Below are 14040 nucleotides of genomic sequence, written 5' to 3' on the forward strand. Positions count from 1 at the left end.
GGGACGAGGGGCAAGGTATATCTCCACCTTTCTTTTTCTTTCAGCCTCACTACCTTGGTAGTTTAGGGCTTTTTCTTTTGTTCTTTTTCGATATATCTTTTCACTTTTCACTTTTTTCTTCTTGTTTTCTTTTTCTTTTCTTTTTTCATTTTCAGGATATAAGGTTAAAAATGAAGTTGTACAACAATTGTATAATTTTAGATGCCAAATGTTTTATCTTTGTACAATTGCTTCTAATAAAAATATTTAAAAAAAGAAGAAAATCCAGCGGCGATCAGAAGGACGCTACGACCCTTTGGGCATCTGAGGAGACCATTCACGTAGATACAGGCGACACCCAGGCGACCATGTGGCGACAGCCTAGTGGTCAATAGTCGCCTAAAAAATCATCTTAGTCGGACAGGCCAATAATGCCCTCATCACTTTATAGATCGCAATTAAATCTCTTTTCAGTCATTTCTGCTTCGAGGAGAATAACCCCAGCCTATTCATTTGTTTCTCATACCTACAGTAAGTAACTAAAAGACTCCAGTCCTGAAAACGTTCTTGCAGGTCTCTTCTGCACCACAGATTGACACAAAAAGGTGGAGTAACTCAATGGGTCAGGAGGTACTCTGGAGAAAAGGAATAGGTGACGTTTCCCTTTCCGCTGACTCTCAGTCTGAAGAAGTCCCCTATTCCTTTTCTCCAGAGATGCTGTCTGACCCGCTGAATTAGTCCAGCTTTTTGTGCCTACCTTCGGTTGAAACCAGTGTCTACAGTTCTTATGTTTAAGAAGGAATTGCAGATGCTGGAAAATTGAAGGTCGACAAATGTGCTGGAGAAATTCAGCAGGTGAAGCAGCATCTATGGAGGGAAGGAAATAGGCAACATTGCCTATTTACTTTGCTCCATAGATGCTGCCTCACCCGCTGAGTTTCTACAGTTCTTACATTTCTTCTGCACCCCATTCAGTGCAATCACATCTTTCTTCCAAAGTAGTGAACAGGGCAGTGTACAAGATGTGATCCAGGTGGCAAGGCTGGTACCACAGTGTATCAACGATCAGACAGTGTGACACACTGACTTCTTCAAAGAACCATCACACCATCATATGCTCCAGATATTTTCTTCCTTAAAAATAATTGACCTGTACAGGTGAATAACTCACTTCATGCACAAAATTACATCATCAATTAATTGCCTGCAGGTTTGAAAGTACGAAATCAACTATTTTTTTACAAAAATATACCCACACGTATATAGATGAAATAAAACCCTGTAACAGTCTTCTCAGTTACAAATACTTCACTTATTAGATGTATTTAATATCCCAGGCACACATACTTCCAATGGATCACTTTTCCAGATAGACTTACATACACCTGATCTCCGTGGATTATCACCTTGTCATGGTGGAGAAGCTTGTGTGGACCTGAGATCCTTAGAGTGATGCCGTCTGGAGCTATGCTCCTGGTAGGGTCACCCATGGCGGTAAGGTCGAGGGGGAGGTCCCTGACAAAGAGCAATCCAACCAAGACCTCAACGGTGGGACAGGTGGAGGACGATGGCTGACCTTAGTGGAGCGTCACAACGGCTGGGAAGGCGGATGAAGGCTGCAGCAGAAAAGGGTCCCCGGTCGTCTTGGACTCCATGTCACTGGATCCTGACCCAGATTTGTCAAGGACCATGTGGTGGCTGTCTGTGCACCAGTCTCCCCACGTTAAACAAAGTCACGCACAGGCGTCCTCCCAAAAGAGGAGTCAATCTCGTTTCCAGTGACGGCCGATGACTGCAAAACAACTGTCGCTTTACCATAATTACACCCAGAACTATAAATGCATTGCAGTACATCATTTCTAAAACCATCTGTAAATGACTCTCATTTAATAGCCAATGTTAGATATTTTATATTTGGTACATTATTAGACACTGTCAACCCAATGCAGTATATTTTAACTTTGTTTCTTTTGTTGTGTCCCTGCTTTCATTAGCTCCCCTTTGATTCTCTGTTTGGACCAGAACTATAATCTTCCCTGCTGACCTTTTAGGAGTTACAAGGCCACTTCTTCAGCCTCTGCTCTGTGTTGTCTCCAATGGTCACAGCCCTCAGGCTACTGTTAACACATAAACCTGTATGTCTTTGGAGTGTGGGGTAAATCGAAGATCTCGGAGAAAACTCACACAGGTCACGGGGAGAACGTACAAACTCCGTACACACAAGCACCCTTGTCAGAATAGAACACAGGTCTCTGGCACTGTAAGGCAGCAACTCTACCGCTGCACCACCGTTCCGCGCCTCATGGTCTCATGTTTTCCATGGAAATGTTCCTGGGTTCTCCCCAGGCTATGACAGGGCTCTGTTCCTGAGAACTGTTCCTAAATCAGAAATGGACTGTAGCCACATATCGGAGAGTATCACAGACACAGCCTTGACAGGAGTGGGCATAAGTGAGTGATGAGTGAGTGTGAGTGAGTGAGTGTGTGTGTGTGAGTGTGTGTGTGAGTCTGAGTGAGTAATGGAGTGAGTGTAAGTGAGTGATGAGTGAGTGAGTGAGTGAGTGAGTGAGTGAGTGAGTGAGTGAGTGAGTGAGTGAGTGAGTGAGTGAGTGAGTGAGTGAATGAGTGAGTGAGTGAGTGTGAGTGAGTGTGAGTGATTGTGTGTGTGAGTGAGTGAGTAATAGAGTGAGGGATGAGTGAGTGAGTGTGAGTGAGTGTGAGTGAGTGAGTGTGAGTGAGTGTGCGTGTGAGTAAGCGAGAGAGTGAGTGAGTGAATGTGTGTGAGTGCGGGTGTGAATGAGTGAGTGTGCGTGAGTGTGTGTGAGTGGGTGAGTGTGAATGAGTGTAAGTGAGTGATGAGTGAGTGAGTGAGTGAGTGAGTGAGTGAGTGAGTGAGTGAGTGAGTGAGTGAGTGAGTGAGTGAGTGAGTGAGTGAGCCTGCTTTGCTCAGCTGGACCCAGACCCCAACTGTTGCTCAGAGGGTGGAATGGGCGGAGAGGGAACGCATGTGGAAATGCCCCATTCGCAACTGCCCCCAATTGTGTGGTAATTTGATGAAACAACTAATTTTCACCATGAAAGCCCCACTGTTTTCAATTTGAATTTGATTTCTATAATGGTTATAGAGTTATGGAGTCATAGTCATGGAGTCATACGGTATGGAAACAGGCCCTGCGGCCCAATTTGCCCACACCGACTAACATGCCGCATATTCACTAGTCTAACATGCCTGCATTTGGCCCTTATCTTTCTAAACCTGTCATATCCATGTACCGGTCCAAATGTTTTTTAGACAATGTGATAGTACCTACCTCAACTACCTCCTCTGGCAGCTTGTTCCATACACCCACCAGCGCCTGTGTAAAAGAGTTGCCCCTCAGGTTCCTCAGGCATCATCCACTTGATCAGAAGATGCCTGGAGTCCTGCTGGCCCATCAAATGTCCCTTCATGTGTATGGGTGGCGGGTGTATGGAACAAGCTGCCAGTGGAGGTAGTTGAGGCTGGGACTATCCCAACGTTTGAGAAAGAGTTAGGCAGGTACATGGATACGACAGGTTTGGAAGGATATGGGCCAAATCCAGACAGGTGGGACTAGTATAGCTGGGACATGTTGGCCGGTGTGGGCAAATTGGGTCAAAGGGCTTGTTTCCACATTGTATCACTCCATGACTCTATGTATGAGCCGTTCATAAGTCAAGCATTCATCACCTGAGGAGAACGTGCAAAGTTGCTGTCTATGCCTGCAGTCTGCCAATGTCTGGGAACACAGATTCTTTGGCATCTCTTAAGTCTTCCTGTGGCAATATCTGCCCCAGAGGAGTGAACTGTATACAAGGACATACTTCCTACTGATAAATGTGGCAATGATTCAGCGACTACTGTACATGACCTTCACGCAGTTCTCCACATGAATCTTACAAACTCAGCTTTAACACATGGTTTATACAGAATATTGAACTGGCAATTATCACACCACGAGTATATATTTAACACACCAAATGAGAGAGATTTCAAATTCCCAAGTAAAAATGTCTAAAAAATGTTTCCTCCACATTGTAGTAACTTTCTGTATGGAGCAGTGGAACCATCTAAAGACATACCTCTACTCCCTTAGAAGGAACTTAGGAAGTTTAGCATGTCCCCACCAACTCTCACCAACTTCTACAGATGCACCATAGAAAGCATTCTACCAGGATGCATCACAGCTTGGTTTGGGAACAGCTCCATCCAAGACTGCAAGAAATTGCAGCAAATTGTGGACGCAGCCCAGACCATCAAACACACCAGCCTCCCTTCCCTTGACTCCATTTATACCTCATGCTGCCTCGGCAAGGCCAGCAGCATAATCAAGGATGAATCGCACCCTGGCCACTCCCTCTTCTCCCCTCTTCCATCAGGCAAAAAGGTATAGAAGTGTGAAAACGCACACCTCCAGATTCAGGAACAGTTTCATCCCAGCTATCATCAGGCAATTGAATCGTCCTACCACAACCAGAGAGCAGTGCTGAACTACTATCTACCTCATTGGAGACCCTCGAACTATCCTTGATCGGACTTTGCTGGCTTTGCCTTCAACTGAACGTTATTCCCTTATCAAGTATCTGTATGCTGTAAATTGCTCGGTGGTAATCATGTATTGTCTTTCCGCTGACTAGATAGCACGCAACAAAAACTTTGGCTGTACTTTCTGCACATGACAATAAACTAAACTGAACTGAACATGGGGGTCAGGTTTGATTCTCACTTTGCACTGAGAGTTGTGTTGAGGCAGGGTCTGGTGAAATTCAGAGCTGGTACTTTAGTAAAGAGGTCAGGAGTATGTGTCCTGATCGCTGTCCAGTAAATGGCGATGAGGACTAGGATCAGCCCTGAGGCTCTGCTCTGAGAAGGACCAGGAGGAACTGAACTCCCCTGACGTCCAACATGGAATGTTGTCTCAGCAATGTGCCAAACCCCAGTGAAAAATGAACGAGGAGACTACTGCATCGTAAAGTAAGCATTATATGGTATAATTACTGCTTGAGAGTTCAATGCTCATCAAATTCTTCTTTAATTAGCACCTCCATTCTAAGCAGAGGAGGAAGCTCCCATCATTATGTCTGGCAATGCTTGGTGCAGCAAGTTAAGAAGGGAATGAGTAAGAAGGAAGGGTCTGAAGAAGGGTCTCGATCCAAAATGTCACCCATTCCTTCTCCCCAACGATGCTGCCTGTCCCGCTTTTGAAAGCCCCACTGTTTTCAATTTTATTTTAATTTGATTTCTATAATGGTTATAGAGTTATAGTCATGGAGTCATACGGCATTCCAGCATTTTGTACCTATTGAAGGAGGGAATGACACAGCTGAGAGGCTGAAAATGGAAGGTAGCTGTAGGATATTGTGTTCTTATTCATACGTTAGGCTCTAGTGCCAATGTATTTCACAGTACTGTCCATACAGTTTCAAAACCGTCTAAAATAAAACAAATCTGCTGTACTACACAAAAGTGCTACACCATAAAGGGCTCTCTGATCGTGTTATATATGCTTCCAAGATGGCGCCTAACCCAGGCGACAATTTGCCTGCTAGTCTCAGAAGCAGATTGCCAAACACACATTACAATCGCTCCACACTCTTAAATCTCTACTCCTACAGCAACATTTCTTACTTTATCTTTACACTGTAAATGGCTCGATTGTAATCATGTTTTGTTTTTCTGCTGACTGGTTGGCACGCAACAAAAAAACTTTCACTGTACTTCGGTACACGTGACAATAAACTCAACGGAACTGAACAGAACTGACATAGTCTTGAAATAAAATAAGAGCCCTTCAGATTAACTTCCCAACCAATTACTCCATGCAAAAATTGCTATATATTTTATCCTCCATCTGTTTTTAAATTATTTATGTTTCCAGCTTGAGTTATATTCTATTGAGCCAGTGCCCAGGTTTTATGGTGAGCGTAGACTTATCCTGTTCCAATGTCCATCTCTGTCCTGATTCACGGCCACAACAAAGAATTTTGGGGCCTAGCACTTTTTTTTGGATGAAGCCTAAGTTTAAGTGCAAGGCAAGCAGGCCTTATGCAAGTAAATGGCCATGGCCTCTCCTCTGCTACATCCACTAGTATGATAGTTCCTTGAGTGAAAGGGCAGAGCAGTTAGGTGCGTGATCTGAGGTTTCTATCCAGTTATAATGTGTAGGTAAGAGGATTACAATTACAAACCTCCCTTCCATTGACTCCATTTATACCTCACGCTGCCTCGGCAAGGCCGGCATCATAATCAAGGACTAATCACACCCTGGCCACTCCCTCTTCTCCCCTCTCCCATCAGGCAAAAGGTGTAGAAGTGTGAAAACGCACACCTCCGGATTCAGGGACAGTTTCTTCCCAGCTGTTATCAGGCAACTGAACCATCCTACCACAAGCAGAGAGCCGTCCGGAACTACTATCTACCTCATTGGAGACCCTTGGGCTATCTTTGGTCGAACTTTACTGCCTTTACCATGCTCATTAAATCTATTAAGTTAAAGCTATTAAGTTAAAGCTATTAAGTTAAAGCTCATTGAAATTTGCTTCCATTGTACTCCCCAACAGCCATTTGATAAGCCATTTGATAACCTTCTCATGAAAACCGACAATTAAGGGGTGACAGAAGCTGTCAATTCAGGAGAATAGACACAAAATGCTGGAGTAACTCAGCAGGACAGGTAGCAATATCTGCATAGAAGGAATGGACGACGTTTCAGGTCGAGACCCTTCTTCAGACTCAGGGGAGAGGGAGACACAGAGATAAGGATGTGTAAGGTGTGAGAACAAGACATCAAAGGGGATGAAGTTCAAGGAAGATGTTGAAAAGATCATTGTTAGCTAGGAGAAGGTGAAAGCAAACAGAGATAAAATGTAATCAAGGGGTCAGTCAGACTGGTCGGAGAACTAAGAAGTGGGAGGGTTGGAGAGAGAGAATATTCAAGATTCAAGATTCAAGAGAGTTTATTGTCATGTGTCCCTGATAGGACAATGAAATTCTTGCTTTGCTTCAGCGCAACAGAACATAGTAGGCATGAATACAGAACAGATCAGTGTGTCCATATACCATTATATAAATATATACACACATGAATAAATAAACTGATAAAGTGCAAATAACATATAATGGGCTATTAATGTTCAGAGTTTTGTCCGAGCCAGGTTTAATAGCCTGATGGCTGTGGGGAAGTAGCTATTCCTGAACCCGGTGGTTGCAGTCTTCAGGCTCCTGTACCTTTTACCTGAAGGTAGCAGGGAGATGAGTGTGTGGCCAGGATGGTGTGGGTCTTTGATGATACTGCCAGCCGACTGCGATAGATCCCCTCGATTAGGGCGCTCAAGTTGCCGAACCAAGCCACGATGCAACCGGTCAGCATGCTCTCTACTGTGCACCTGTAGAAGTTAGAGAGAGTCCTCCTTGACAAACTGACTCTCCGTAATCTTCTCAGGAAGTAGAGGCGCTGATGTGCTTTCTTAATAATTGCATCAGTGTTCTGGAACCCGGTGTTCTGGAACCAGGAAAGATCTTCAGCGATGTGCATGCCCAGGAATTTGAAGCTCTTGATATCAACGGCAACGGAAACTTTATATCAACGGCAATGGTTACTTGAAGTTTGAGAAGTCTTCGAGTTTGTACGGTCTCCCTATGACTGCATGAGTTTTCTCCAATATCTTCGGTTTCCTCCCCCACTCTAAAGACGTGCAGGTTTGTAGATTAATTGGTTTGCTATAAGTGTAAATTGTCCCTAGCGTGTGTAGGATAGTGTTAGTGTGCAGGGATCGCTGGTCGGTGTGGACTTGGTAGGCCAAAGAGCCTGTTTCCGTGCTGTATCTCTAAACTAAACTAAACTAAAGTCAATTAGACACTCTAAACTATCTCCAAACTAAACTAAACACTGGGGTGTTCGTTGCCCAAACTCAGGCGAATGTTTGCTGGGGCTTCTCCCAAGGCCCACTGAAGCCAATAGCAGGTGATCAATGAAGTTGGACTTCTCTCTCATTCCCTTGCTGCCGTTTTTCCACCTCTCCCCACAAGCTTTGACCTCGTGGTTACCAAGCCTTAATGTCTGATTGTCTCATTCCAGTCTTGTGCCTCCCTAACATTCTCTGGGGTACTTTGAGAGGAAAGTGAATGTCACTTCTGAGGTACAGATCTTGGGTTTGATTTCTTTCTCTGTGTTTCGTCACAGAGTCACGGCACCTTGTGCAATCATCAGGGCTGGGGGGAGGTGTAGGGCAAGTTTAACCTGTCTGAAAAATAGCACTGTCGGCTTTGTGTCTTTTTTTGTAACCTATACTTGGTCTCCAAGGATGCTGCCTGACCCACTCTGAGTTATTCCAGCACTTTGTGTATTTTGTGTGTAACCCAGCATTTGCAATTCCTTGTATCACCATCGATAGTGCAGCATTCTACCAGTCTGCTCCAAGTGTAAATGTGCTCAAGTTAGTGATGTGGTGTGTAAACTCACAAATCTCTAACGGAGGACCAGGAAACACCACTGAGCCACAACTGTTTTTTAAACTGTGAACTTTTGCACTCATTTTTTAACTGTTCTTTTTCAAGCTTAATTTCTATTTTGCCCTTGGTGCAGGCTACTGTAAAACTTAATGTGCTAATATGTTCTCAGAATTAGTTCTTACAATAAATATTTGGAACTTTAGCCCAGAATTTTGCTGCACCTGCCACTCGATTAATAATAAGAAGTAAGCCATTTAGAATGGAGATGAGGAAAAACTTTTTCACAAGGAGAGTTGTGATTCTGTGGAATTCTCTGCCTCAGAGGGCGATGGAGGCTGGTACTCTGGATGCTTTCAAGAGAGAGCTAGACAGAGCTCTTAAAGATAGCGTAGTCAAGGGATATGGGGAGAAGGCAGGAACGGGGTACTGATTGTGGATGATCAGCCATGATCACATTGAATGGCGGTGCTGGCTCGAAGGACTGAATGGCCTACTCCTGCATCTATTATCTATTGTCTATTGTCGACTTGAGGAGCTGTGAATAATGTTTTACAAGGAAATCAACAGATATGTCTACTTTTCTCCTTTCAGATGTATAACAATGTGATCTATATGCAAGTATAGCCAAACCTACAAGATGTATCAACGATCAGTGTGTATTTTGAGGAACCAGACTTAGTTCGAGAAAGGTGCAAGTATTTTATATCAATGCACAACTTACCAGTGTTCAATTGACAAAGTCATCCAGCAAAACCTTTTTCAAAAAAAGAGGGTCTACCCTGCATCAGCTTATCAAAAAACTGCCAAAATGAATATTATTGCAATGAACAAAGTTTTTCAAAGAGCACAGCACAAAACATTTCTCCCGGAAAGAGGATATATTTCAAGTGTTTTAATGGTCATTTCGTCATGTTTTGTCTGCAATGATTGCTAGGCAAATCAGACTCTGCTGATTGGACACAGTAATGTTTTTAACAAGGGGCCACTGCCTGTTTAAATGTGAGACAGGGTGTGTCATACAAATGATACCTGCATCGTAGTTGTAACCAAAGAGCATAGAGCGGATCTATGATCTTTGGCAGGAACTCACTCAATTGCACGACTGTTACATTGACATGAGCTCTTGCTCTCATCAGCCATACTTGACACTTGGAAGGACTGCCGACCCAAAATGGACAATTCCACAAAAAGCAAAGAAGAAATTGAGTGAGTATAGATTCATTTTCCGAATAGAAATGAAAGGATCTTGTAGCATTTAATGTGGTCATTGCATCTTTCTCTATTAGTTATCCAATGTAAGATTATTTCTAGCTACCAGCTAATGAACGTATCATGAAGACATTCTATTCCCTGGAGTCTATAATACAACTAGGAGTAACTAAGAGAAAAAATAGTTCTAAACATAGTTGTGCCAATACTAAGACTATTATTGCCTTTTTAATCTGTATGGAGTTAAATAAAATAAACAGGTGGCGCAGTGGTATAGTTGCTGCCTTACATCGCCGGGTTCAATCCTGGCCACAGGTACTGTCTGTATGGAGTTTGTACGTTCTCCCTGTGAACGTGTGGGTTTTCTCCGGGATCTCCGGTTTCCTCCCACACTCCAAAGATGTACAGGTTTGTAAGTTAATTGGCTTTGGTATAAGTGTAAATTGTCCCTAGTGTGTGTAGGATAGTGTTAATGTGCGGGGATCTCTGGTTGGTGCGGATTTGGTGGGCCGAAGGGCCTGTTTCCGTGCTGTATCGCTAAACTAAACTAGAGTAGAAATTAAGGATAAAGATGTCATTGTACAAACGCTTAATATACATTAAAGTAATTTAATATTTTCTCTGTGGCTGCAGTGAAGAACTTTATTCATTTGAGAGGTTTGATCAATGCAATAGATAATTGCTCTTCGAATATATTTATTGTGCATTTATTTGTTTGTGGGATGTATGTGCTTTTCATGAGATACATTAGGTAATACCTCAATTTGCAGAAGGTGGTAATAACTCAAAGCTCTCGCCATAAACAACAAATTAATTCAATTATTAATGAAATATTTTCATATTTAAATGTGTTAACCTGCCATGAAGTCAGGATGTTGCAACACGTTTGGTATGGTGGGTAAATAGCCAACTGTTTCTTTGTTCCTACCTTCACAACATGAAGGGGATGTTTCTCTGTCGCTGCTGCCTGTGTTTTGTTTTAGTTTAGTTGAGAGATACAACGCAGAAACAGGTCCTTCGGCCCACCGAGTCCGCGCCGACCAGCGATCCCCGCACATTAATACTATCCTACACACACTAGGGACAATTTTCAATTCATTCCAAGCCAATTAACCTAAAAACCTGTACCTCTTTGGAGTGTGGGAGAAAACCGAAGATCTCTGAGAAAAAACAGAGAAAATCTCGGAGAGAAGGTACAAACTCCGTACAAACATCACCCGTAGTCAGGATTGAAACTGGGTCTCTGACGCTGTAAGGCAGTAACTCTACTGCCACGCAACCTTAAGGTAGATAAACCTTACAGGTTATGAGGAGTACTGAGGAGTTTGTACGTTCTCCCCGTGACCTGTGTGGGTTTTCTCCGAGATCTTCGGTTTCCTCCCACACTCCAAAGACGTACAGGTCTGTAGGTTAATTGGCTTGGCGTATGTGTAAATTGTCCCTAATGTGTGTAGGATAGTGTTAGTGTGTGGGGTCCGCTGGTCGGTGTGGATTTGGTGGGCCGAAGGGCCTGTTTCCGTGCTGCATCTCTAAACTAAATGAAAATCAGAGGATAAAAGTGAGAACAAATTGAAATGTGTAAAATTATGAGATGTCGCAAGATGGTGAGAGGGAAGCACATTTTTCCATAGAGAAGTTGATAACAAGTCTATATAGAGTTAAATTAATTAGTGTAAGAATTAGAGGGATGTTGAGGACATATTTTCACCAGAGTGCAAATAGATTCCAAAGTGCTATTATCAGCTGCAATTGCTTTCTCCCTATACAATGCTTTAGGATTGAGGATGTGTTTCTTACACTCCAGTTTTGTGGGTTCCCAAGTGACTGCTGAGATTCTATCCAGGATGTATACAGGACTTCTGTCTGTTCCTCATGATGGCCTCCAGGTCCTCATTACCATCACCTTGGGTATTTTTAACGTGGAAATTGAAAAGAGTCTTGATTAGTAAGGGTGCAAAGGTCATGGAGGGAAGGCAGGAGAATAGTTGAGAGAGACAGATAGATCTGCCATGATTGAATGGCGGAGTGGGCAGGATGGGCCGAATGGCCTCATTCTGCTCCAATGACATGAACTTATGAGCTATCCTGAGTGCTCCTTCGTTACTTTGAGGTTTTATGGTCAAAGACATTCTCTTGCGTTTGGCCTCGCAAATTGGAGGAACAGTATCTCATATTTCACTTGGGCAGCTTACAATCCAGTGGTATGAATATTGATTTCTCTAATTTCAAGTAACCCCTGCACCCCTCTCTCTCCATCTCTCCCGCACCCAAGTTGTACCAGCTTCATGGTCGTCTTGTTGAGTCTCATTGTCAGTTCACATTTTCACCCAGCCCACAGCTAATAATGGCCTGTTTCCTTTATCATCGTTACTTTTTAGCATATCTTTCATTCATTTGTTCTATATTTCTCCACATCACCGTCTATATCTCTCGTTTCCCTCTCCCCTGACTCTCAGTCTGAAGAAGGGTCTCGGCCTGCAACGTCACCTATTCCTTTTCTCCACAGATGATGTCTGTCCCGCTGAGTTACTCCACCTTTTTGTGTCTATCTTTGGTTTAAACCAGCATCTGCAGTTCCTTGGTAGACACAAAATGCTGGAGTAACTCAGCGGGACTGGCCGCATCGCTGGAGAGAAGGAATGGGTGATGTTTCGGGTCGAGACCCTTCTTCAGACCGAACCTGCAGTTCCTTCCTACACATCCTGGAACCCTTTCTTCTGTTTTCCCAGTAATATCTTCACATGACTGAGCTGAGAATAATGTGTGTTTCAGGAGAACTTGCCCATTCAGCATGTTCCAAGCAACACACAAGATTTAACAAGATGTTTTGGTGTTGAATTTCTTTGAATACTGTGTTGTATTTTTATTAGTGTGCTGCATGGACATCAGAATTTCCCCTGAATAAGGGGATTAATAAAGTATTTATCTATCTATCTATCTATCTATCTATCTATCTATCTATCTATCTATCTATCTATCTATCTATCCCTTTATTATTTGAAATATTTGATTGGATGAGTTGGTGAGCACAGCATTAGATGTACTGAATTAGAAGGGAATAACATTCACAAATTGATTTCCAATCTTAATCGGGCTCTGCCTCGACCAACTGTATGGGGACAGGGCTCCAGTAAAGGCTCTGGTCAGACTGAGCTGAACTGAGCAGTCTATCTGCAGTGTGTTGCAGTCAGCAGCAAAATAACCCATGGAGCTCACTTAGAGAAAGTAAACAATCCCTGGACAAAACCCCAAAAATATACGTGACTTTGTAAAACATCTAATCCTTGTTTTCATTGAATTGAGCTTCACCAGATACAAAGAAAGAATTATTATTTAGATAATATATTTTCAAGGGTGTTTATGTGCATTTTATGTATGATTTACCTGCCTCAGCAGCATAATCAAGGACGAGTCGCACCCTGGCCACTCCCTCTTCTCCCATCGGGCAAAAGAGATAGAAGTGTGAAAACGCACACGTCCAGATTCAGGGACAGTTTCATCCCAGCTGTTATCAGGCAACTGAACCATCCAACCACAACTAGAGATCAGTCCTGAACTACTATCTACCTCATTGGAGACCCTCGGGCAATCTTTGATTGAACTTTATCAGCTTTATCTTGCACTAAACATTATTCACATAATTCCCTTCATCATGTACCTGTAAACTGTGGCTGGCTTGATTGTAATCATGTGTTGTCTTTCCGCTGACTGATTATCACACAACAAAAGGTTCTCACTGTACCTCAGTAAATGAGACAATAAACTAAACTCAATTTAAGTTTTTGTGTGGACAAAAATGCTGGAGAAACTCAGCGGGTGAAGCAGCATCTATGCAGCGAAGGAAATAGGCAACGTTTCAGGCTGAAACCCTTCTTCAGACATTTAAGTTCTTGTGTGTTGTCTGAGATGCTGCTGCTAGCAAGATTTTTTTATTGTATCTGTACCTTGCTGTATTTGTTTCCATGACAATAAACTTGACTTGACTTATCTCAATGGGATATGTACACAGTGATCCATTTAATTAATCAAGGCTTCATCTCTGTAAAACAATTAGGGCCTCTGAAAGCAAATCCCAAACTTTCCAAAACACAAACTCATACTGTAATCATGCAATACAGTAAGTTCAATTTAATTTGTAATATCCTAAGACTTGAGCTTCATCAAGGTAGATGTATACCTTTATCTCATCCCATTTACATCACCACAGATGTCTGTTCTTGTTCATCGGGATGGATGGACATGTAGTGCCTCCTCCATCATCCACTGAGCCCACTCACCATCCAGAACGACCAGATTAGTCTTTGTACTTAGACGCAGTTATAGTTTATTGTCACGTGTACCGAGGTACAGTGAAAAGCTTTTGTTGCGTGCTAACCAGTCAG

At 42.9% G+C, this 14040-nt stretch overlaps 1 protein-coding gene across 1 annotated transcript in view; it reads left to right on the forward strand.

Moving 5' to 3' along the window:
- Positions 1–9466: 9466 nt before the first annotated feature.
- LOC116975810 (chitin synthase chs-2-like) overlaps positions 9467–14040 on the forward strand; it is a 79426-nt gene continuing 74852 nt past the window's right edge. The window contains exon 1 of the mRNA XM_033025033.1: positions 9467–9655. The gene's annotated coding sequence lies outside the window, so the exon portion shown is untranslated. The remainder of the gene's footprint in view (positions 9656–14040) is intronic.

This window comes from Amblyraja radiata, chromosome 8, assembly GCF_010909765.2.
Source record: "Amblyraja radiata isolate CabotCenter1 chromosome 8, sAmbRad1.1.pri, whole genome shotgun sequence".
Classification (NCBI taxonomy): Eukaryota; Metazoa; Chordata; class Chondrichthyes; order Rajiformes; family Rajidae; genus Amblyraja; species Amblyraja radiata.